Raw genomic sequence first — 23632 nt, forward strand, 5'->3', positions numbered from 1 at the left:
CTTAGAAACTAGTGGAATATGCTGGATATATAAACAAACAATTAGACTATGATAAATGCGTTTGTGAGAAAAATATGATAAATGTACTTGTGAGGTGTCCTGAAGCCATAGGAAGAGCATCTAAGCCACTTTTGATAGAATCCGTAAAGGCTTTCTGTAAAAGTGTCATTAAGCTGGTACCTAAAGAATGATTTTCACACAGTCAGATGAAGAGGCAAGAGGGAGAGTTTTCCTGGCTGAGAAAATAACATGTACAATGACTTGGAGATGAGAGAAAGGTTGTTGAATTTGAGAAAATAAAAAGAGTTATTGTTGGCTGAAGTATTGATCATAAGGCATAGTGACTTGAATAATCCTGTAAGGATAATCAGTAGTCAAATAGTATGAAGAATCTTAAACAGTATATTTAAGAATTGAAATTTTAGCCAAAGGGTAATCAGGAGCCATTGAATTGTTTTAAGCAGATAAGTGATATGATCAGTTTTGACTTTTGGGAAATGTACTCTTGTTACTATGTGGAAAATGGATTGAAGGGGTCCAAGACTAGAATGAGAAGTTCAGATATGAGCCTGTTGGAGTAATACAGAAGAGTCAAGAATATGACTTGAGTTATGGTAGTGTAAATGGTTACGGGGCAGTGAATGGATTTGAGAATATTTAGGATGTAGAATTAACTAGATTTGATAATGAGATGGATGTAGGCAGTGAGGCATAAAATCTTTCTTGTATAGGTAACTGTACAACTAATAGTGGTACTATTTATGAGGACAGAGGATACCAGAAACAGAAAATCCTGGTAGAACATGATGTGTTCACATATAGCATGTTGAAATTTGAAGCATCTATGAAACTGCCAAGTAGAGGTACCCAATGGAAAGTTGGACATGTGGTTCTAGCTGAGGGGAGAGATCAGGAATTGTGGATAACATCACATGTAAGTTGTCAGAAATCATGGGTGTAGATGAGCCACTCAAAGAAAGTCATAGAGTGAAAGAGGGATGGATTGAGGTAAGCTCTTAAGAGCAGGCAAAGGTAGAGAGACCCAAATGAGGAATTAATAGGAAGCTTTTATAAAATAGAAAATTATGCAGTGGTGACATCCTGCAGGTAAGCAGGGGGGAAGTGTTTCAGACAAGTGAACAGCAACAAAAAAAGATGCTGAGATATTAAATAATAAAATGTGTCCATTAAATTTAGCAATAAAGAGGTTCTCCTAGGAGAACTGGTTGAGTTTGGATTTTGTAGAATGGTGTAAAGACAAGTCAGATTGTAATGGCTGAATTGAAGATAAGGGAGTGAAGACAGAAAGTATAAAAAACTCTTTCAAAAGTGTAATTGTTAGGGAAGAAACATATAGTTTGGAAATCCAAGAAAAAATACGGAGTTGAGAAGTTTTTTTCTGACAGAAAGGGAGAGAGCTAGAGATTGAAATGTGAGGAAATCCAAGGAATGCAAAGAAATGACTGATGGTGATTTGTCCTGAATAAGCAGGTAAGGCTAGGGTCCAGAGAATAGGAAGATGAACTTTAGATAGGATGATAGATATTTGTACTAATGTAACAGACAGAATGGGTATGAATTGAAGTAAGTTTGAAGGTAATTGGAAAGAGCAGCATCCAGTCACATAGGTGTGGAAAAGGCAGATAAGATTGACTTGGGGTTTCCCAAAAAATCAAGTCAGAATCATGAAAAGTAAGCTTAAAAGTCAATAAGTAAGCAAAGAATGGAAAATTTTGAAAGTTCCTTTCAAAATATAAGCTCCTTGAAGATATGTGTCAGGTCTGTAAAACTGACACTGCCCAGTACTTTAGAAACCCTTATGTAGAAATAGCCATGAAATATTTTTTAATAATATTTTTGTATATAATGATATGAAGATTAAAATATTAAAGGCAACTATAATAATCAAAAGAATGGTAAAGCTCCAAAGCAGAGGCAATGAAAAATAGTGAAAACAACACTGGATTCAGAATCGTAAAATGCAGGTTCTAATCTGATATCACAGCTGGGAAGCCCTAGGCAATCTGCTTAATCTTTTTGAGCCAACATTCTCTTGTTTGTGAAATGAGATAGTTAGGGGATATGATTTTTAAGATTCTTACAGCTTTGAAAAGCTGTGATGCTTTAAAGTGCTTCAGAGAAGTGCAGAGAGTTGTATAATGCAATTATGGTTATTAGAATACAATTAACATATCAGAGCTTCTTATAGAGAGAAGAAAATTCATTATTAATTATTTGAAGGTTATGGGGAGGGCTTTCCAAAGTGCCTAGGAAATTCAACGCATGGCAGCTATCCACTACATTTCATAAAAGGCCTTAGGATTTTAGAGTTGGAAGGTATCTTAGCGTTCTCTATTAAACATTTAATTTTACAAATGAGGAAAGAAAATTAGAGAAGTTAATTTGCTTGCTTACTGTCCTACTCAGCATGTAAATGGTGAAAACTATGCCAGGATTCAGGTAAGTGATTAATCTCAAGGTAAGTATTCTATGCAGCCAGCCATTTGCATCAAAGGAAAAAAGAAAGGTTTGAGCAATATTACCAATAGCTAATATTCAGTGACATGGGAAAAAATTACTTGCAACAAATAAAATTGTTAATATCTTCAAGACTTAGAGTTCTTAAAAATCAATAAAAAGTTAGTAAAATAATTGAAAATGTATAAAAATGATGACCGTACAAGTCACAGAAAAGATTTAAAATGCGGTTAAGAGGTCACGTCAGCAAGGTGGAGGGCTAGGAAGTCCCAACATTCGTCTCCCCCACAGAAACAATACATAAACAACTGCACACCCATGTTAATAGCTCAGAGAGAGCTCTGGACTACAACGAAGAAGCAGCAAAAATCCAGCACAGCTCAAAAACTGAGGCTACATAACAAGTACATAAAAGTACATAAAAAGTACAGGAAGCATTTTATCTGTATCACCCCGACCCCACAATCCAGAGCAACTTGGTGCCAGGAGGGATCCCCTCAGAGAATGTTCACCCCATGAAGAAAAAGAGAGCACAAGAACCCAAGCAAGCCTCACCACTGTGACAGTTTACAGTCTGCTGCTGAGGTCTCCCACAGTCTACACCAACCTGATTCCAGCTGATGGAGCTACCCAGAGTCTTCTCACTGCTTCCTCTCCCTGGGGCTGGAGCTATCAATGTGGGCAAATCTGCTCCCAGGGGTCCCAGTGGCTGCTGTGCCCTGCTCTCCGGGATTGGGTAGCCGCAATACCTTATCATCTATGAAACCAGAACTGCCACCGCCCTGAGCTCTGCCCCCTCCATCCCAGGTTATGGCTCTGACCTGTCATTACTCAGCTATACTGCTGCTACTCTGAGCTCTACTCCCTGGTTCCTGACATGTGGCTTTAATAGGCCACCACTGTGGACATGATGCTTCTGTCGTGCGACTGCCACCTAGAGTCAGAGTTGGGACTTTGACCCACCACCCCCACGCTGTGTGAATACTGCCACCTGCCCCCCACTAGGTCCAAGTCACTGGTGCACCTTGTCATCCCAGGGCCCACGCTGCAGTTGCATCCACCCCAGCTGGAATCTCTGACCCGCAGAGACTCAGACCCTGGTTCTACTGATGATCTGCACATGCTTACACCTTAGACACCAGTGCCACTGCTGCAGCAAGTACACCTGTGCTCCAGGACCAAGGTGCTGTGTTAATTTTATGTGTACCTGACCCCAGGCCCCTGGCTTTGCTACTAGTCCAAGTGACAGCACACCAGACCAGGTGCCAAGAGGAATCTCCTTGGCTAGAACTTCCTCCCATGGGCAAAAAAAGGAGAACAGGAAGATCCCAGCAGCACCTTTGAAGATCCCAATAGTGCTAGCCACTACTGCCATCCACAACCCAACACATTCTTGACCACAGAAGACCCCTGTAGTCTGTGCCAAGTGACCTCAGCTGCTGGAGATACACAGAGACTACACTGCTGTGCCTTCCCAGGAAGAGGTGACTGTGCCCTCAAATGTGCAGACATAAATGCAAAGCCATGAAAAACATGAAAAGGCAAGGAAACACGGTACTACCAAGTAATTTTCCAGTAACTGACATCAAAGAAATAGAGATCTCTGAGTTACTTGGGAAAGAATTCAATAAATAGATAGAAATTATTTAAAAGAATCAAACAGATATTCTGGAGCTGAAGAATACAACAAATGAAATAAAAATGCAATAGAGAGCTTCAACAGCAACCACAGTTAGCTGAAAGTATCAGGATGAATAAAGATATTCCATGCAAGTGGAAACCAAAAGAGAGCAGGGGTAGCCATACTTACATCAGACAAAATAAATTTTCAATCGAAAACTGAAACAAGAGATCAAGTCGTTCTGTGATAATGTAGGTGTCAGTTCACTGAGAGGATGTAACAATTGTAAACATATACACAACAAATACAGGAGCACCTAAAAATATTAAAGAATTACGAACGAATCTGAAGGCAAAAATACACAGCAATGCAACAGTAGTAGGGGGTTTCAACACCCCATTTTCAACAATAGATAGATCATCCAGAGAGAAAATCAACCAGGAAATGCTGGACTTGAATCATTTTAGACCAAATTGACCTAACAGACATATATAGAACATTCCCTCCAACAGCAGAAGGATACACATTCTTATCAAGTCCACACAGAACATTCTCCAAGATAGATCATGTGTTGGGTCACAAAACAGGTCTTAACAAATTCAAAAAGATTGAAATTATATTGAGTAACTTTTTTGACCACAATGGTATAAAATTAAAAATAAGTAACAATAAGAAAGTTGGGAAATTCACAAATATGTGGAAATTAAACACCACACTTTTGAACAATAAATGGATCAAAGAAGAGATCAAAAAATCAAAAAATATCATGAGACAAATGAAAATGGAAATACAACATTCCAAAACTGATGGGAATCAGCAAAAGCACTTCCGAGAGAGAACTTTATAGCAATAAATACCTACATTAAGGAAAAAGAAAGATCTCAAACAAGCCATACTTACACCTCAGGGAACTAGAAAAGGAAGAACTAACTAAACCCAAAGTTAGCAGAAGGAAGGAAATAACAAAGATTAGAGCAAAAATAATGAAATAGAGACTAGAAAGCAATAGAAAAGGTCAATGAAACTAAGATTTGTTTAAAGATAAATAATATTGAAAAACCTTTGCTAGACTAAAAAAAAAGAGAGATATGACTCAAATTAATAAAATTATAAATGAAAGAGAAGACGTTGCACCTGAAACCTCAGAAATACAGAGGATCATAAGAGACTATTATGAACAATTACATGCCAACAAATTAGACATTTTAAATGAAGTGAATATTCTTGCATTGGAAGAATCAACATTGTGAAAATGACTATACTACCCAAAGCAATCTACAGATTCAATGCAATTCCTATCAAATTACAACTGACGTTTTCCACAGAACTAGAACAAAAAATTTTACAATTTGTATGGAAACACAAAAGACCATGAATAGTCAAAGCAATCTTGAGAATGAAAAACGGAGCTGGAGGAATCAGGCTCCCTGACTTCAGACTATACTACAAAGCTACAGTAATCAAGACAGTATGGTACTGGCACAAAAACAGAAATATAGATCAGTGGAACAGGATAGAAAGCCCAGAGATAAACCCATGCACATATGGTCACCTTATCTTTGACAAAGGAGGCAAGAATACACAAAGGAGAAAAGACAGCCTCTTCAGTAAGTGGAGCTGGGAAAACTGGACAGCTACATGTAAAAGAATGAAATTAGAACACTTCCTAACACCATACAAAAAAAAAGAAACTCAAAATGGATTAAAGACCTAAATGTGAAACCGGACACTATCAAACTCTTAGAGGAAAACATAGGAAGAAAACTCTTTGATATAAATCACAGCAAGATCTTTTTTGACCCACCTCCTAGAGTAATGGAAATAAAAACAAAAATAAACAAATGGGACCTAATGAAACTTAAAAGCTTTTGCACAGCAAAGGAAGACATAAACAAGATGAAAAGAGAACTCTCAGAATGGGAGAAAATATTTCCAAATGAAGCAACTGGCAAAGGATTAATCTCCAAAATCCACAAGCAGCTCATGCAGCTCAATATCAAAAAAACAAACAATCCAATCCAAAAATGGGCAGAAGACCTAAATAGACATTTCTCCCAAGAAGACATACAGATTGCCAACAAACACATGAACGGATGCTGAGCATCACTAATCATTAGAGAAACACAAATCAAAACCACAATGAGGTATCACCTCACACCAGTCAGAATGACCATCCTCAAAAAATCTACAAACAATAAATGCTGGAGAGGGTGTGGAGAAAAGGGACCCTCTTGCACTGTTTGTGGGAATGTAAATTGATACAGCCACTATGGAGAACAGTATGGAGGTTCCTTAAAACACTAAAGATAGAACTACCATATGACCCATCAGTCCCACTATGGGCATATACCCTGAGAAAACCATAATTCAAAAAGATACATATACTCCAGTGTTCACTGCAGCTCTATTTACAATAGCCAGGGCATGGAAGCAACCTAAATGCCCATCAACAGATGGATGGATAAAGAAGATGTGGCACATATATACAATGGAGTATTACCCGGCCATAAAAAGGAACAAAATTCAGTTATTTGTAGTGAGGTGGAGGTGGATGGACCTAGAGTCTGTCATACAGAGTGAAGTAAGTCAGAAAGAGAAAAACAAATACCGGATGCTAACGCACATATGTGGAATCTAACAAAATGGTACTGATGAACCTAGTGACAAGGCAGGAATAAAGATGCAGACGTAGAGAACGGACTGGAGGACACTGAGTGGGGAAGGGGAAGCTGGAACGAAGTGAGAGAGTAGCATTGACATATATACACGGCCAAATGTGAAAGATGGCTAGTGGGAAGCTGCTGCATAGCATAGGGAGATCAGCTCGATGCTGTGTGACGACCTAGAGAAGTGGGATAGGAAGGGTGGGAGGGAGGCTCAAGTGGGAGGGGATATGAGAATATATTACCTATCGCTGATTCACTTCGTCGTGTAGCAGAAACTAACACAACATTGTAAAGCAACTATACTCCAATAAATATAAAAAATAAATAAATAAAAGACATGAATAAATTCCTAGAAACACAGAACTTGCCAAGGCTGAGTCATGAAGTAGTAGAAAATCTGAGCAGATCAATAATGAGGAAGGTGATTAAATCTGTAACCAAAAGCCCCCCAAATAAAAGTCCAGGACCATATGATTTCACAGGTGGATTTTACTAAACATTTAAAGATACTATCCATATTCTGCTTACCAGGTCCTATCAGCATGTTATCAGTATATTGGATAACCGTAATGTTCCATGAACGGTGTGGTAGATAGTCTTCAAAATGGCACCATCAGTTCTTTCTCTCCTGATGAAATGCTGCTCTTCACATCAAGAGGTAGATACCAATTCCACTTCAGTTGAATTGAATTCCACTTCAATTGTAGTGAATTCAATTCCACTAACTAAGCTGGCATTAGTGACTATCTTGATTGACAGAAATGACATTTTAGGACTTTTGAGGCTAGGTAATAGAAATCTTAAAGCTTTTATTTGCTTTTCGTAAGATGCTTCCATATGAAAGACAACAACTGAGAACTTCCCAGTTGAGCCCAGTCACCCCACAGAATAATGAGAGATACTAAACTGCCACCAAGTTTTGGCAATACTAACAAAGACCCAAAATGCTGACAAAGGCACACTAGATTATTGCAGAGAACTAGAGAATTGATTTAGACCTAAGGCCTGGTAATGAAAGTGTATTGCTGGCCTTGCTAAGTAAATGAAAACTGTTTCTAGTGGTCTTTATAACAAAGAGAGGGAAAATGTCATCTGTTAGATCAATAGATATATACCAGGTACCATGGCCTGTGTTAACATGCTCGAGTACAGAAATCACATTTGGAACAGCAGCTGTAATTCGAATCACAACAGATTAAGATTATGATAATTTACTATCATTCTCCAGTGACAGTAATTCTATGTTCTCACAGGCAAAATACATTAGTTAGTTGAACGGGCATATAATAGGGACTACAACCTCTGCATTCCTCAAGTTTCTGCTGGAGGTACTAATATCTGAAAGCCCTTAAAGGATGCAATATTGCTTGTTTACTCTTTTGACAGAAAGAGTAGTTTAAGGTTTTTCATGTGACCTTTTCTACTGTAAAAACTCTCATTCCATAGCTAACAGAACCAATGTGAGGATCCTGCCAACTGCTGAGTGAGTCTGTTGCAACTATGCATTCTAGAACTAAGTAAATAATCAGAAGTTTGGCTGAGGACACATTGTGCCCACTATGAGATGGAAATGAACCTAAATTCCATTAATAACCTGGCCTATGATTGTATATCACAGTGCTTTGGGGTCCTCAGTGATTAAGTCAGCTGAGAGCCAGTGCCCAAGGATCCCTGGAAATTCTGGATATATCCATTTTTTGTTTTTTTTTTCCCAAAAACACGGTCACCCTGGTAAGTGGCAGCAAGTTTCTTTGGAGAAGGTAGAATGCCATATTTATAGTGTAAATATTTGGCAATGTAACAGGGTACTTCTTCAATAGGATCCTTCCTTCCCTTTTTTCAGTGGTCTCTGGGTCTGTGAACTACCTCAAGTCTGGGCGCTGGGTGAGAAGTATGCCTCTCTTTATTTGGAGTTCGATTCTTCATTCATAGAATTTGTTTGTTTGTTTTTGCTTATATACATCAAGTAAGACTTGAATAGGCCATTCATTTCAGTCTTGGGAGCACTATTGTCAGTTAGTCACTGCCAGATGTCAAATTATTCTGAATACTGTTCTTTTACAGTACAACCAAGAAGTTCTGATATATAAAATTGATTTAATGTAAGCCATCATTAAGTGCAGGTTTTAATCAACCAACAAAACTAACCTCTAAAACCTACTCCCAGCTGCTTGAACCAATACATTAAATCTAGAATCTTTTACTAGTAGTATTCATGTCAATAAAGTTGGCTTCATCCAATATTATGTTCATTCTACCTTGACTGAATGCCATACAAATTCTCTCCGTTTTTGTTGATAGAAATTGGTAAAATTTTGCAATTTTGCATTTCCTTCCAGGTCAGACTTTGTAACTATTCTTCTGGGGCTGCTGGGATTTGAATCTAGTTATAGGCCTAGAAGCAATGGCAGATAGTATAGGTAGACACTCTATAAGGCATTTCTCTCAGGATAGGTAATTACAATTGTTCCCCCCCCCCCCCAGGAAAATGGGTATCCTTAGAAAGGGAAAAGTTGTTTCTACTAGCAAGGGAGGCTCAGTAGAATCTGGGGGCTAAAAGTCTTCAACAAAGTTGGAATCTACCCAAACGTCTCCGTTTCAATTTTAAGGGTCCCTCTCATTCTTAATCAATACCAAAACTTTAACATAAGAGACTCTTCAAGGATTTGAATTTAACTTGTATTATAATTCAACCAATTGCAGGATTCGACTTTGGTTTGGTTTTCAGAAATCTCAGTCTGCAGATACAAAATATACGGGACTGTTTCTGGGCATACATAGAAGTCCTGAAAAAACATGAGCTCATCCTTTTCTTTCTCTAAGCTCTCCATCACAGTTAATAGCTATCACATCCCACAACTTTATATTCTTTTTTCTAAAGTGATTAAGGGTCATAATTTAAGTAACTGATTTGCCACTTCAATTAATGAACAATCCATGTCCCATTTATCATTACCAATGATGATGCCTTTAAATCTGATCATAGCAGATAACTAATTCTAGATTCCCATCTTTTTTTTTTTTTTTAATTTATTTATTTATTTTTGGCTGTGTTGGGTCTTCGTTTCTGTGCCAGGGCTTTCTCTAGTTGCGGCGAGCGGGGGCCACTCTTCATCGCGGTGCGCGGACCTCTCACTATCGCGGCCTCTCTTGTTGCGGAGCACGGGCTCCAGATGCGCAGGCTCAGTAATTGTGGCTCACGGGCCCAGTTGCTCTGCGGCATGTGGGATCTTCCCAGACCAGGGCTCGAACCCGTGTCCCCTGCATTGGCAGGCGGATTCTCAACCACTGCACCACCAGGGAAGCCCTAGATTCCCATCTTTTAAATTTTGTTCTCCTAGGACTGCTACTGGCACTAAAGACAGTATCAGTCTAGATTCAGCCAAGGAACAGTAATAATAGCAATAATTAACAAAAATAACACACGTCTTACAAGAATGAGGGGTTTAATTAAGAATTAGGACTTAGGGCTTCCCTGGTGGTGCAGTGGTTGAGAATCCGCCTGCCAATGCAGGGGACACGGGTTCGAGCCCTGGTCTGAGAAGATCCCACATGCCGCAGAGCAACTGGGCCCGTGAGCCACAATTACTGAGCCTGCGCGTCTGGAGCCTGTGCTCCGCAACAAGAGAGGCCGCGATGAAGAGTGGTCCCCACTTGCCACAACTAGAGAAAGCCCTCGCACGAAACGAAGACCCAACGCAGTCATAATTAAATAAATAAAAGAACGTGAATTTCTTTAAAAAAAAAAAAAAAAAGAATTAGGACTTAACATAAATGTGAGAGGAATTGTGGAATTGAAGATTTGGAAGGGGGTGTTAGAGGATGATACAAATCATTAATTGCTACATCCTGAAGTACTGGAGCAGGTGTAAAAGCCGGAATATGTGGGGGCGGTCTGAGAAGTCATAGTATTTGGTCACCAAAGTGGGACCATAATGTAGGCGTTAGAGATGTGGGCAGTAGGGAGGTCTATAAAGCTACCACATCAGTCTGTACTTCCCTGTCTGATGTCATCATGAGAGACCACCACAGTCTCCTAATACTAATGGCTTTCACTTCCCTTCTACATTTTAATCTTACACGAATTTCTGTCATTGGTAAACGTTAATCTTGAACCACTCAAGGGAGGTGATTCTGGGCAATATAGGTATAAGAATTGGCTAGAAGTGGAGGTGCCACTGTTAACAGTCTCTTGTATGACCTTGGTAAGAGGTTCAACTTTTCCTTTGGAGATGTATCAGGGTCTTTAGACCTCTCTTCATAGAAGGCTTCCAGCTTCAGAATCTAATCATACCTGGGAGCTGGGACAAGAATTCTAACAGAGGGAATTCAATCAGGGTTCTGACGATCATATCAACTATCTCTACATCCTTAAATATACCCTTCAGGAATGCAAATGGTCAGAAAAAAAAATGCTCTCTGTGAAGAGTTCTATGTGAATTCCTGCCCTCAATGGACTTACCCTTCTACTGGGGAAGCATAATACAGCATCATGAATCAAAGATTCTGAAAATAAGTGCAAATCAAGACAGTTCCCATTTTAGTAAAGCAAAAAGAGACATTCTGGAAGTGGAATGGTGGAATTTATTTGTACTAGCTTGTAAGAGACAATTATTAAATGTGCAGGAATTTTGCAGGAATTTCGCAAGTTCGTTGACATCACCAGCTTGAAATTGGCTTTGGTGATATTATTTGTGAAAATTGGGAAATCCTATAAATCAGAATTTTTTCTCTGAAGATCCAGTTGTTAAATATTTGCCAGTAAGCCGTTCCACACTACATATCCTTATATACCCTTTCCAGTTCCAAATTCTAGATAGGATCAAGGTATTTAAGTAGTAAACTTCTGATTATATTAACATATAATTATCTTTAAAAGTCAGTAATGCTGATCTGATGTTGGAGCAATGAACAATTAGAATTTATTAATGTGGAAAGTTCATTTTAGAAAAGGATTTAAGGTTAAATTTCCTGCAGATAACACAGATAGGCTGTATAAAAGTAGGGAGTTAATTGAAGCCATTCAAAAAGATAGCTAGATAATATCTATTTTTAACTATATTTTATTTTGTAAATTACAACGTGATTTCGTGTTATTATTCTTGCATAGAATTTGAATACATACCTAGGACAACTATATATTGTACATGTACAATGCAGAAAGAAATCATAATTAGGCAATTTCACATTAAATCAATTTGTCAATAATGATGGATCTTTCAAAGAGTTTTTTTTTTTTTAACATCTTTATTGGAGTATAATTGCTTTACAATGGTGTGTTAGTTTCTGCTTTATAACAAAGTGAATCAGTTATACATATACATATGTTCCCATATCTCTTCCCTCTTGCGTCTCCCTCCCTCCAACCCTCCCTATCCCACCCCTCTAGGTGGTCGCAAAGCACGGAGCTGATCTCCCTGTGCTATGTGGCTATTTCCCACTAGCTATCTATTTTACGTTTGGTAGTGTATATACGTCCATGCCACTCTCTCACTTTGTCACAGCTTACCCTTCCGCCTCCCCATGTCCTCATGTCCATTCTCTAGTAGGTCTGTGTCTTTATTCCCGTCTTGCCCCTAGGTTCTTCATGACCTTTTTTTTTTTTTTTCTTAGATTCCATATATATGTGTTAGCATACTGTATTTGTTTTTCTCTTTCTGACTTACTTCACTCTGTATGAAAGACTCTAGGTCCATCCACCTCACTACAAATAACTCAATTTCATTTCTTTTTATGGCTGAGTAATATTCCATTGTATATATGTGCCACATCTTCTTTATCCATTCATCTGTTGATGAACACTTAGGTTGCTTCCATGTCCTGGCTATGGTAAATAGAGCTGCAGTGAACATTGTGGTACATGACTGTTTTTGAATTATGGGTTTCTCAGGGTATATGCCCAGTAGTGGGATTGCTGGGTCATATGTTAGTTCTATATTTAGTTTTTTAAGGAACCTCCATACTGTTCTCCACAGTGGCTGTATCAATTTACATTCCCACCAGCAGTGCAAGAGGGTTCCCTTTTCTCCACACCCTCTCCAGCATTTATTGTTTGTAGATTTTTTGATGATGGCCATTCTGACTGGTGTGAGATGATATCTCATTGTAGTTTTGATTTGCATTTCTCTAATGATTAATGATGTTGAGCATCCGTTCATGTGTTTGTTGGCAATCTGTATGTCTTCTTGGGAGAAATGTCTATTTAGGTCTTCTGCGCATTTTTGGATTGGGTTTGTTTTTTGAAATTGAGTTGCATGAGCTGCTTGTAAATTTTAGAGATTAATCCTTTGTCAGTTGCTTCATTTGCAAATATTTTCTCCCATTCTGTAGGTCTTTCATTTTGTTTATGGTTTCCTTTGCTGTGCAAAAGCTTTTAAGTTTCATTAGGTCCCATTTGTTTATTTTTGTTTTTATTTCCATTTCTCTAGGAGGTGGGTCAAAAAGGATCTTGCTGTGATTTATGTCATAGAGTGTTCTGCCTATGTTTTCCTCTAAGAGTTTGATAGTGTCTGGCCTTACATTTAGGTCTTTAATCCATCTTGAGTTTATTTTTGTGTATGGTGTTAGGGAATGTTCTAATTTCATACTTTTACATGTACCTGTCCAGTTTTCCCAGAACCACTTATTGAAGAGGCTGTCTTTTCTCCACTGTATATTCTTGCCTCCTTTATCAAAGATAAGGTGACCATATGTGCCTGGGTTTATCTCTGGGCTTTCTATCCTGTTCCATTGATCTATCTTTCTGTTTTTGTGCCAGTACCAAACTGTCTTGATTACTGTAGCTTTGTGGTATAGTCTGAAGTCAGGGAGCCTGATTCCTCCAGCTCCGTTTTGCTTTCTCAAGATTGCTTTGGCTATTTGGGGTCTTTTGTGTTTTGATACAAATTGTGAAATTTTTTGTTCTAGTTCTGTGAAAAATGCCAGTGGTAGTTTGATAGGGATTGCATTGAATCTGTAGATTGCTTTGGGTAGTAGAGTCATTTTCACAATGTTGATTCTTCCAATCCAAGAACATGGTATATCTCTCCATCTGATTGTATCATCTTTAATTTCTTTCGTCAGTGTCTTATAATTTTCTGCATACAGGTCTTTTGTCTCCTTAGGTAGGTCTATTCCTAGATATTTTATTCTTTTTGTTGCAATGGTAAATAGGAGTGTTTTCTTAATTTCACTTTCAGATTTTCCATCATTAGCAGGAATGCTAGAGATTTCTGTGCATTAATTTTGCATCCTGCTACTTTACCAAATTCATTGATTAGCTCTAGTAGTTTTCTGGTAGCATCTTTAGGATTCTCTATGTATAGTATGTATAGTACGTATATATAGTATGTATAGTATCATGTCATCTGCAAACAGTGACAGCTTTACTTCTTCTTTTCCGATTTGGATTCCTTTTATTTCTTTTTCTTCTCTGATTGCTGTGGCTAAAACTTCCAAAACTATGTTGAATAATAGTGGTGAGAGTGAGCAGCCTTGCCTTTTTCCTGATCTTAGTGGAAATGGTTTCAGTTTTTCACCATTGAGGACTATGTCGGCTGTGGGTTTGTCTTATATGGCCTTTATTATGTTGAGGAAAGTTCCCTCTATGCCTACTTTCTGGAGGGTTTTTATCGTAAATGGGTGTTGAATTTTGTCGAAAGCTTTCTCTGCATGTGTTAAGATGATCATATGGTTTTTCTCCTTCAATTTGTTAATACGGTGTATCACATTGATTGATTTGCATATATTGAAGAATCCTTGCATTCCTGGGTTAAACCCCACTTGATCATGGTGTTTGATCCTTTTAATGTGCTGTTGGCTTCTGTTTGCTAGTATTTTGTTGAGGATTTTTACGTCTATGTTCATCAGTGATATTGGCCTGTAGTTTTCTTTCTTTGTGACATCTTTTTCTGGTTTTGGTATCAGGGTGATGGTGGCCTCGTAGAATGAGTTTGGGAGTGATCCTCCCTCTGCTATATTTTGGAAGAGTTTGAGAAGGATAGGCGTTAGCTCTTCTCTAAATGTTTGATAGAATTCGCCTGTGAAGCCATCTGGTCCTGGGCTTTTGTTTTTTGGAACATTTTTAATCACAGTTTCAATTTCAGTGCTTTCAAAGAGTATTTTTGTCAATTCAAAACCTGAGTTAAAAATGAATAATTAGTTAATTAACTTTAGGTTTTTCAGGCAGCTTATTTATTTATGATTGAACTCCCTTAGCAGTTTGCTGAAACAGATAACTTTTCAATTGATAATTTACAGTTAAAACTGAAATGGAAGAAATACTGAATTTGGATGAATATTTTTGCATATGTGTTTTAACAGCTTTTTTGGAGTATAATTTGCAAACTCTAAATTACCCATTGTATAAGTATACAGTTCAATGACATTTAGTAAATTTATAGAGTTGTGCATTCATCATCACAATCCAATTTTATAACATTCTATCATACCAAAAAAAGTCTTTGAACTTGTTTTCATAAGTTACCCAGGTTCTGTTTGGTTCTATTTAGAACCTAGAAACCACTAATCTTCTTTCTTTTTCTATAGGTTTTCCTATTCTGGATATTTCAGTAAATGTAAAAGTACAACGTATGGCCTTTTGTGACTGGGTTCTTTCACTTACCATAATGTTTTCAAGTTTTATTCATCTTGTGGCATATATAAGAATTTCATTGCTTTCTCATAGCTGAATAATATTCCATTGTTTGAGTGTAACACATGTTTATCTATCAGCTGATGGAAATTTTGGTTGTTTCTGACTTTTGAATAATATGAATAATGCTGGCATGAATATTCATACAAAAGTTTTTGTGTAGACTTATGCTTTCATTTTTCCTGGGTATATACCTGGGAGTGGAATGCTGGGTCATATGATAACTTTATGCTTAGCTTTTTGAGAAACTACAAACTAGAAGTGTGTCCAGAAGTGTGTCGTCTCAGCACTTTGAATATATGATTCCACTGCTTCTGACTTCTGTTATTTCTGATACGAAGTAGTTGTCAGTTGCTTTTCTCTGTGTTTTCAAGATCTTCTCTTTGTTTTTGACTTTCAAAAGTTTGACCATGATGTGTTTAGGAGTGAATCTCTTGGTGTTCCTCCTACTTGGATGTCACTGACTTCCTTGGATCTAAATGTTCAAGATGTAATGTTTTTTCATAACATTTAGGAAGTTTTTGGCCATTATTTCTTTAATTTTTTTGTGTGTATGCCATTTTCTCTATCTCCTCTGCTCTGAAACTTCCATTACATGTATGGTGATACACCTGATTATTGTCCCATAAGTATCTGAGACTGAGTTCTTTTTGTTTTTCAATCTTTCTCTTTGTGTTCCTCTAATTGATAATTTTTATGATCTATCTTCAAGCTCGCTGATTCATTTTTCAGTTCAAATCTACTGTTGAGCTCAGTTATTGTAATTTTCAACTTTTAATAGTTTGTATTTCTTTTTCTGAGATTACCTTAATGTAATGAGATGAGATGAGTTATTGTCATCATAGTTTCCTTTAATTCTTCATATAGTTGAATTATTTGAATAAATTTATAACAGCTGCTTTGATGTCTTTGCTACATCCAAGATCTGGAACAACTTGGAGTAAATTTCTATTCACTGCTTTTCCCCCTCAGTATTGGTCACACTTTCCCATTTCTTTGCTTCTCTCATAAATTTTTTACTAAAACTTAGAAATTTTAGGCAATGTATTGATTGTATCATCTTGATTCTGGATGTTTTCCCTTGTTGATTTTTGATGCAGTAAAATGTAGGTCTCTTGTTTGTCTCCCTTTTTCTTTTAAGCAAGAAAGATTTCATACATTCAAAACAATGTATGTAATATACATGGAATTTATGAAGCACAGTAACAACTTAAACAGAATATTTACAACCCTGCAGAACTTGTATGTTTACTTCACCCAGATTCTAACCCTATTCACCCCTAACCCCTCAGGTATCTTCAATTAAATAAAAGATTTCCTTGATTTTCTTTAGTTTTGCCATATATATATATGCATCCATAAAATGTATACCTTTTAATTTTGTTTTGTTTTTACTTTATAAAAATGCTGTCATGATTTATATTGTCATCTGTAACTATCTTTTTTCTCAGGTAAAAAATTATGATTCTAAAGTTTATCTCTGTTGACATAGTCGGTTGTTCTTTACTCATTTTCACTGATACATAGTATTCTTCGATGCCTTTCTTTAATTCTTTAATTGATATGGCTGTTTCTAATTTTTGCAATTGCAAACAATGCTGCTTTGATTATTCTTTTTGTTTCTCATGAATATGCACAAACATTTCTCTAAAGTATAAACCTAAAGTATTGCTTGATCATTAGGTATAAAGAAGTACAACTTTTACAAGATAAAACTAACTTATTTCCTCCAAAGTGGTTGTATTTATTTAATCTCCTGTGAAAATTCTACATGAGAATTCTAGGTGATCCACATTCTTGCTCAGTTAGTATTAGTTGACTTGTATTTCTAGTATATATGCTAAAATTTTCTCATAAATTCCCCTTCAGACTTTCCATTTCACATTATTGGTCAGCATTGTCTTATAACCATGTGTATTTAAACCCAGCACTTGCAAGATTATTAAAAGAATACCATCATTGCTTTCTTATGCTGTCCAATATGATAACCACCCTCCACATGTGGCTATTTAGTTCTTCAGTTGCATTAGCCACATTTCAAATGCTCAATAGTCACATGTGACATGAGGGTACCATATTGGACAGCACGGATATAGAATACTTTCATCATTACAGAATGTTCTATTGGGCAGAAGTGTTTTAGACTTACCAGCCTTCCCTGAAGCAAATAGCTGAGACTAGATACCTAAGTAAAATTGGGGTTTCCAAAAAAGGGGTGGATTGGTTTTCAAGGGAAGTGGTGTCTGCTACATGTGCTTACACAGTAAGCAATTTATGAAATATGTGTTTGCATGTAGATTAACAAAAAGAGTACTCTGCTGCACTCATCTCCTAAGCTGAAAAGAACCACAGTTATTACATCTATCGCAGGTGACTAAGATATAATTTTGTTGATGGTATTATTAAAAATTATAGTTGATTAATTCAAAAACTTTTGTTGAATTCTCTAAGCAAATTGGGAATTATAAGGTGCATAATGAGACTAGATGTTTAGCTGCAATTGGCAGGAGTGGTAAATTAAACAAGCACTCAACAGAGTACTTTATTGGCATATAGTGCCATATGTAAGGAAAATTACAGCACCACACAAGGCTTTTGAGATTTTTTTCCCCCTTGGCTTTCCATTATAGGAAACATTCATCAGAGGTCAGTATGAACAGGAGAGAATTGAAAAATATACTTGATGGATCTGAGGCAGAATGGTATTATACAAGAACTGAATCATAATTTCAAGTAAGAATAATTGGTTACTCCAGCATTACATTTGTGTTCACCCTCTCATTGACATCAAAGCAGAGATATTATATTGCCTTCTGGGTCTACTTCCCTGTTCTGTAATCCAGGGGGAATAGCTTCTGCTAGTTCTTTTAAGTATTTGTAAAGGGGAACTCAAAACTTAAATTCCAAGGCAATTAAGCTTATATTTAAGTTGAACGGGATATTTGAAGCATGCTAAAATTAGAAAACATCAAAAATTTAGACGAAAATTCCAAATTGTGTAGTACTGACAATAAAAGAAACCAGATTATTAAAAGGTTAATGGGATTGCTGACAGCACAGTGATATAGTACAGCACATCTACCAGCATCATTAAACACTCAGGGGAGCAAAACTCCTTTGAGGGAAGCACATGAAGGCAATAGATTGTAGGCAGCTCCTGAAGCTGCAGCTGTTTTCAGTCTTCTAGAAACTTTGAAGTTACCTTTGATTTTTTTTAATGTTCTTTTTATTCTCAGTTTTTTTCCCTTCATAATATCTCTGGTATTCATTCTTTCTGTTTAGTAGGGTTCTCTAGAGAAACAGAATTAATAGAATATATACATAGAGAAAGAGATTTTAAGAAATTGGCTCATGCGATGGTGGGGACTGGCAACTCCAAAGTCTGTAGGGCCGACCAGCAGGCTGGAAATTCAAGTCAGAGTTGATGTTATAGTCTTGAGTCTGAATTCCACAGGGCACCAGCCTTGAGACTGAGGCAGGGTTTCTTTGTTGCATTCTTGAGGAGAATTCCTTCTTCTTTGAGAAAGCTCAGTCTTTGCTCTTAAGGCCTTCAGCTGTTTGGATGAGGCTTATCCACGTTCTGGAGAGTGATCTGCTTTACTCAAAGCCTGACAATGTTAATGTTTTAAATGTTAATCATATCTAAAAATTTCTTAATGCAACACCTAGACTGCTGTTTGACCAAACAATTGCATACCACAGGTTTGCCAAGTTAACACATAAAATTAATGATCACACTTTCCTTTCAATTTATATATTTAACTTAGACCTAAGCTTTCATCACCTCATGCTTGAAGTTATTGAAACATACCCACCCCCACCCCAGGCTAGTCTGCCTCCTCCCAGTTTCTCCATTCTTCCATTCAATTTTCCTAGAATATTATTTCCTTGAAGTTTTCCATTATCTTACCCAGCCTATCAAATCATACTGATTTCCATTTACTCCCTGACTCTCCCTTCACTCCATTCATGGCTTTCTTCTCATTCTTCTCCACGAGTGGCTCAATTTGTGCTGGTCATGTTGTAGTTGGGCTGTCATGTTTCCTCCTTTAATTTTCTAATACTCTCCCTGTTATGGGTCCATTCAATTTACATCTGCTCCAATTCCCATGATGATCTCGTATCTCTAAAACATTTATACCGTCCATCACCAGTGGTTTATGGTTTAGCAGTTAGTTGTTCTCTGGTTGTATAATGTATGTTATCTTTGTCCTCTCAATCAAATTGCAAAGTACTTGAATTAAGAATTGTCTTCATTTCTCTTGTATGCACCACTTCACCTAGAACAGAGCTAGCCAGTGGCTGCATGAAATTGATAATTTTGCCATTCATGTATTTCGGCAATAAAATAAAACCTAGAACATTGTGCAATTCAAGTTTAAACCATGCATAAAAGCTGTAATTTAGGACTACCTTTGATATACTGAATTAAGTCTCTGTGGATGAGCCCAGGAAACTGCCTTCTTAAAAAGCTCCTCAGAGTGATTTTGATTTTGCAAGTCTAAACACTGGTATTCAAGAATTACTGTATAGACTTCTTCCTATTTTTTAGCACCCCATTAATTCACAAAAGAGTTCTATGAATTTTTTCCTTCAAGTAGTTCACAAGGATGCCGGTATTGCCACTGCCTTGCATAAGGCTTTCCTTACATTCTTACCTGAATTACATCAGTGTCCTCTTAACTGTTCTCCATGCTTCCCATCAGCCTCCTCTCCAATAATGCCTTCATTTAGCAGTCAAAGTGTTTGTGCTTAAAATTTTGAAATTTCATTGTGCTGTTTAAGCATAAAATGCTTTACATGTTCCTCTGTTCAGAATGAAGCTCAGTCTACTTTATGTGGCTTATAAAGCTGTTCAAGGTATATCTGCCTACCTTTATAGCCCATGCTTCTTCCACTGCCTCCATCCATACTAACCTACTTGAAACAGTTTTACCCTCTCGGGAGCCTTTGTTTTTGTACATGCAAAGAATTATGTGCCATAATTCATGCCATTTGTCCAAGTAATATTTATTGAATTGGTACTATATATAGTCTATGCATTGTCAGACACTAAAAATTCTGATATTAAAGATACAGTCCCTTTCTGAACCCTACTGTTCAGGAGGAAGACAGATAAGTAAAAACTCATTTAACGATAGCTGCTATGGACTGAAAACGTATTATTTACCAGGACTGGACTAATAATTTTGCATGAATTATCACTTTTATTCTCCACAACCACACTATATGGAGCTGGGCTAGAGTCCACAGTCATATCATAGGAAACTTAATAAATTACTCATGGTATAGTCTCCTTGATTAACAGGAAAGAAAATTAAATGACATAAAGGCTAATACTTTCCTTTACTCCTTCCTTATGTTGCACTGGGACTAATATTTATTTTTGTAGCATCAGAAATTAACAAAGTGCCTGTCATGTGGCAGGTACCAAATAAAAACTTGAAAGTTCCAGTTTTTTCTTTCAGCTGTCTCAGATCATTTCACTAGCCCTCAACATGTCAATACTGACAAAGCTAAGTTTGAATCTGGTTCTGGCCTTTTATTAGTCATTTCTTTTTAGGAAAGTTATTAGCATCTTGTTCTTAGTTTTCTCCTCTGTAAAATGAAAAATGCAATAGCTTGTAAGCCATGCTAAGTTTTACTGAAACATTTAGGTAAGAAAATGATATAATCGGATTTGTGTTTGGGGGTAATTAACACTAGCAACTCTGTGTAGTTTTCCCAGTAAAAGATATTAATGGACTAGACTATGAGGTTAACAGAGGGTATGGAAAGAAGAAAACTCATGCATATCTATGTACCAAAGTCTTCTTACCCAAGTGATGAAAGAAGTAAGATTCACTCTTCACAACTCCCTCTTTACAGTTACACAGGCCTTGACACAAACTCTAAGTTTCAAACTTCTTCCCTATTGTAATTCTCAATTAATTTGAATCACTCTGAGTCTCAGTATACTGAATGAAAGGCTTGTATAAGAAAATGGCTAAAATAATTTCTTATGGAAAATGCTATGATTCTGTAAGGGATATGACTAATGGAGCAAAAAATAATTAAGGGATAAAGTGTATAATTCTGACATATGTATGGGGGAGGATTTTAAGTAGCCTAAATCTTATCTTTTAAGATAGGGAGTTAAGAGATAATCAGAAATTAAGTAAACAAGAAATAGTAATGAAAGCATTTTATTAAAAACCTGGAGGTAACCAACAGAAGAAACAAAGAGAAGTGCTTAAAATTGATCTAAGACCGGCCCCAGAAGGCAACTAGATCTCTGAGATTGAGGCTTCTGATACTGAAGAGTTGGGGGCGCTGTTCTGATTCCTTCAGGCAGCTCAACTAGGTTCTAAAAAGACAGGTGCCTGGGAGACACTAACCTACAGAGGGAAAACTAAGCGAGCTTATAGGAAAGACTCCTCTTCCACACAAAGGCACTGAAGTTTACAGGATGTCCAAGGAGAAATATCCCACTCTAAGAGAGCTCATCTATCCCTAGTTAGTTAAGAACATTCTTTAAGTTCTAGGAGTCTACAACAGGATAGTTTTTGGTTTTTTTTTTTTAACTTTAAAAAATTGTATTAATCAGGGTTCTTAGTTTGGGTTTTTTTTAAACATTGTGATAAAATAAACACATAACATAAAATTTACCATCTTAACCATTTTTAAATATCCAGTTCAACAGTGTTAACTATAATCACAATATTCTACAGCAGATCTCTAGAACTTTTTTATCTTGCAGAACTGAAACTCTATACCCATTGTGCAACAACTCCACTTTTCCTGCTCCTTTTCCCTGGAAGCCACTATTCTAATTTTTGTTTCTAACAGTTTGACTACTTTAGGTACCTCATATAAGTGGAATCATGGAATCGTTGGTCTCTTTGTGATTGACTTATTTCAGTTAGCACAGTGTCCTCTAGCTTCATCCAAGTTGTAGCATACAAGAGGATTTCCTTATTTTTAAGGTTGAATGATATGTTATTGGAAGTACATACCACATTTTCTTTATCCATTCATCCATCAGTAGATATTTATATTACTTCCACCTCTTATTTTAGCTACTGTGAATAATGCTGCAATGAACATGGGTGTAACTTCTCTCTGAAGTTACAACAGGATAGTTCTGAGCATAAATTTAATGTCTGTTAAAGGAAAATATCTACATAATTTCATCATTAAAACAGTCTAAACACCAGACATTTAAAAGGTATGTCTGATTTAATATTCGTTGAAAATTAAATGGACTTGTTCTTGTAATTGAAATTTAATATCATTTTTGAGATGTGCAATTGAATAAATGAAAAATGGCAAATGCTTTACCTTGCATATTGAGTTCTTCTAATCAAAAAATTACTTTTCTTAATTACTCTGTATTGAAAATAGCATAGAATGTTAATTTATTAAACTAAAGGGAGATCAATAAAAATTAGATGATTAATGATATGTGAACTATAAATAAGACTATATCACTACAAATAAGTAGAAGCTTATCCTAATTATAACATGAGTAAGAATGAGCTCTAAAAATTAGCCATCATATCTGTAACGCAATAGAGTAAGCTTAATACTAATATGTAGAAATGTGATTGTGGTTTATTATATTCATGAATAATATATTCACATTTAATATAATTTATGGAAGGCAGCTGGAGCAATGTTATTAAAATGAAGACAAAGGAAAATTATATGCTATATATATCCATATGCCAGCATTGGAATTGAGGCTAATAACATTAGACATTTCTCCATAAAGAATTTTTATTGGCTAACTTCTTTAGTAAAACAGCATTTTTGTATGTAACCAATTACTGTTTACACCATCTCTGCTGATCTTTAGGCTAATTTTCTTTTTATACATTACCAGTAACATATGTTTATTATAATTAAAGCTTATATCTTTCTAATATTAAATTTTCTATGCTTGCTCTGTAATGGATTAAAATAATATAGTTTAAAAAAATCTATGATAATTTTCATAGTAATGTATAAAAAGACTTATCTTGAATGTCTTTTGTAGGTTAATGTATCTTGAATGTCTTTTGTAGGTTAATGTAGTTTAATGTAAACCAAAGTATGAGAAATCAGAGGAACTCTTTTTCAGACATTGGGTGTTTAATGTTCCAGGCCAAGCAAGAAGATAGTCATGAAATTGAAACTATATTCACATTTGTCATATTAATTGCAATACTTCAAAATCTGTACCTAGAAAAAATGAGTCCCTGATAAATTCTAGAT

This window comes from Eschrichtius robustus, chromosome 3 (assembly GCF_028021215.1).
Source record: "Eschrichtius robustus isolate mEscRob2 chromosome 3, mEscRob2.pri, whole genome shotgun sequence".
NCBI lineage: Eukaryota > Metazoa > Chordata > Mammalia > Artiodactyla > Eschrichtiidae > Eschrichtius > Eschrichtius robustus.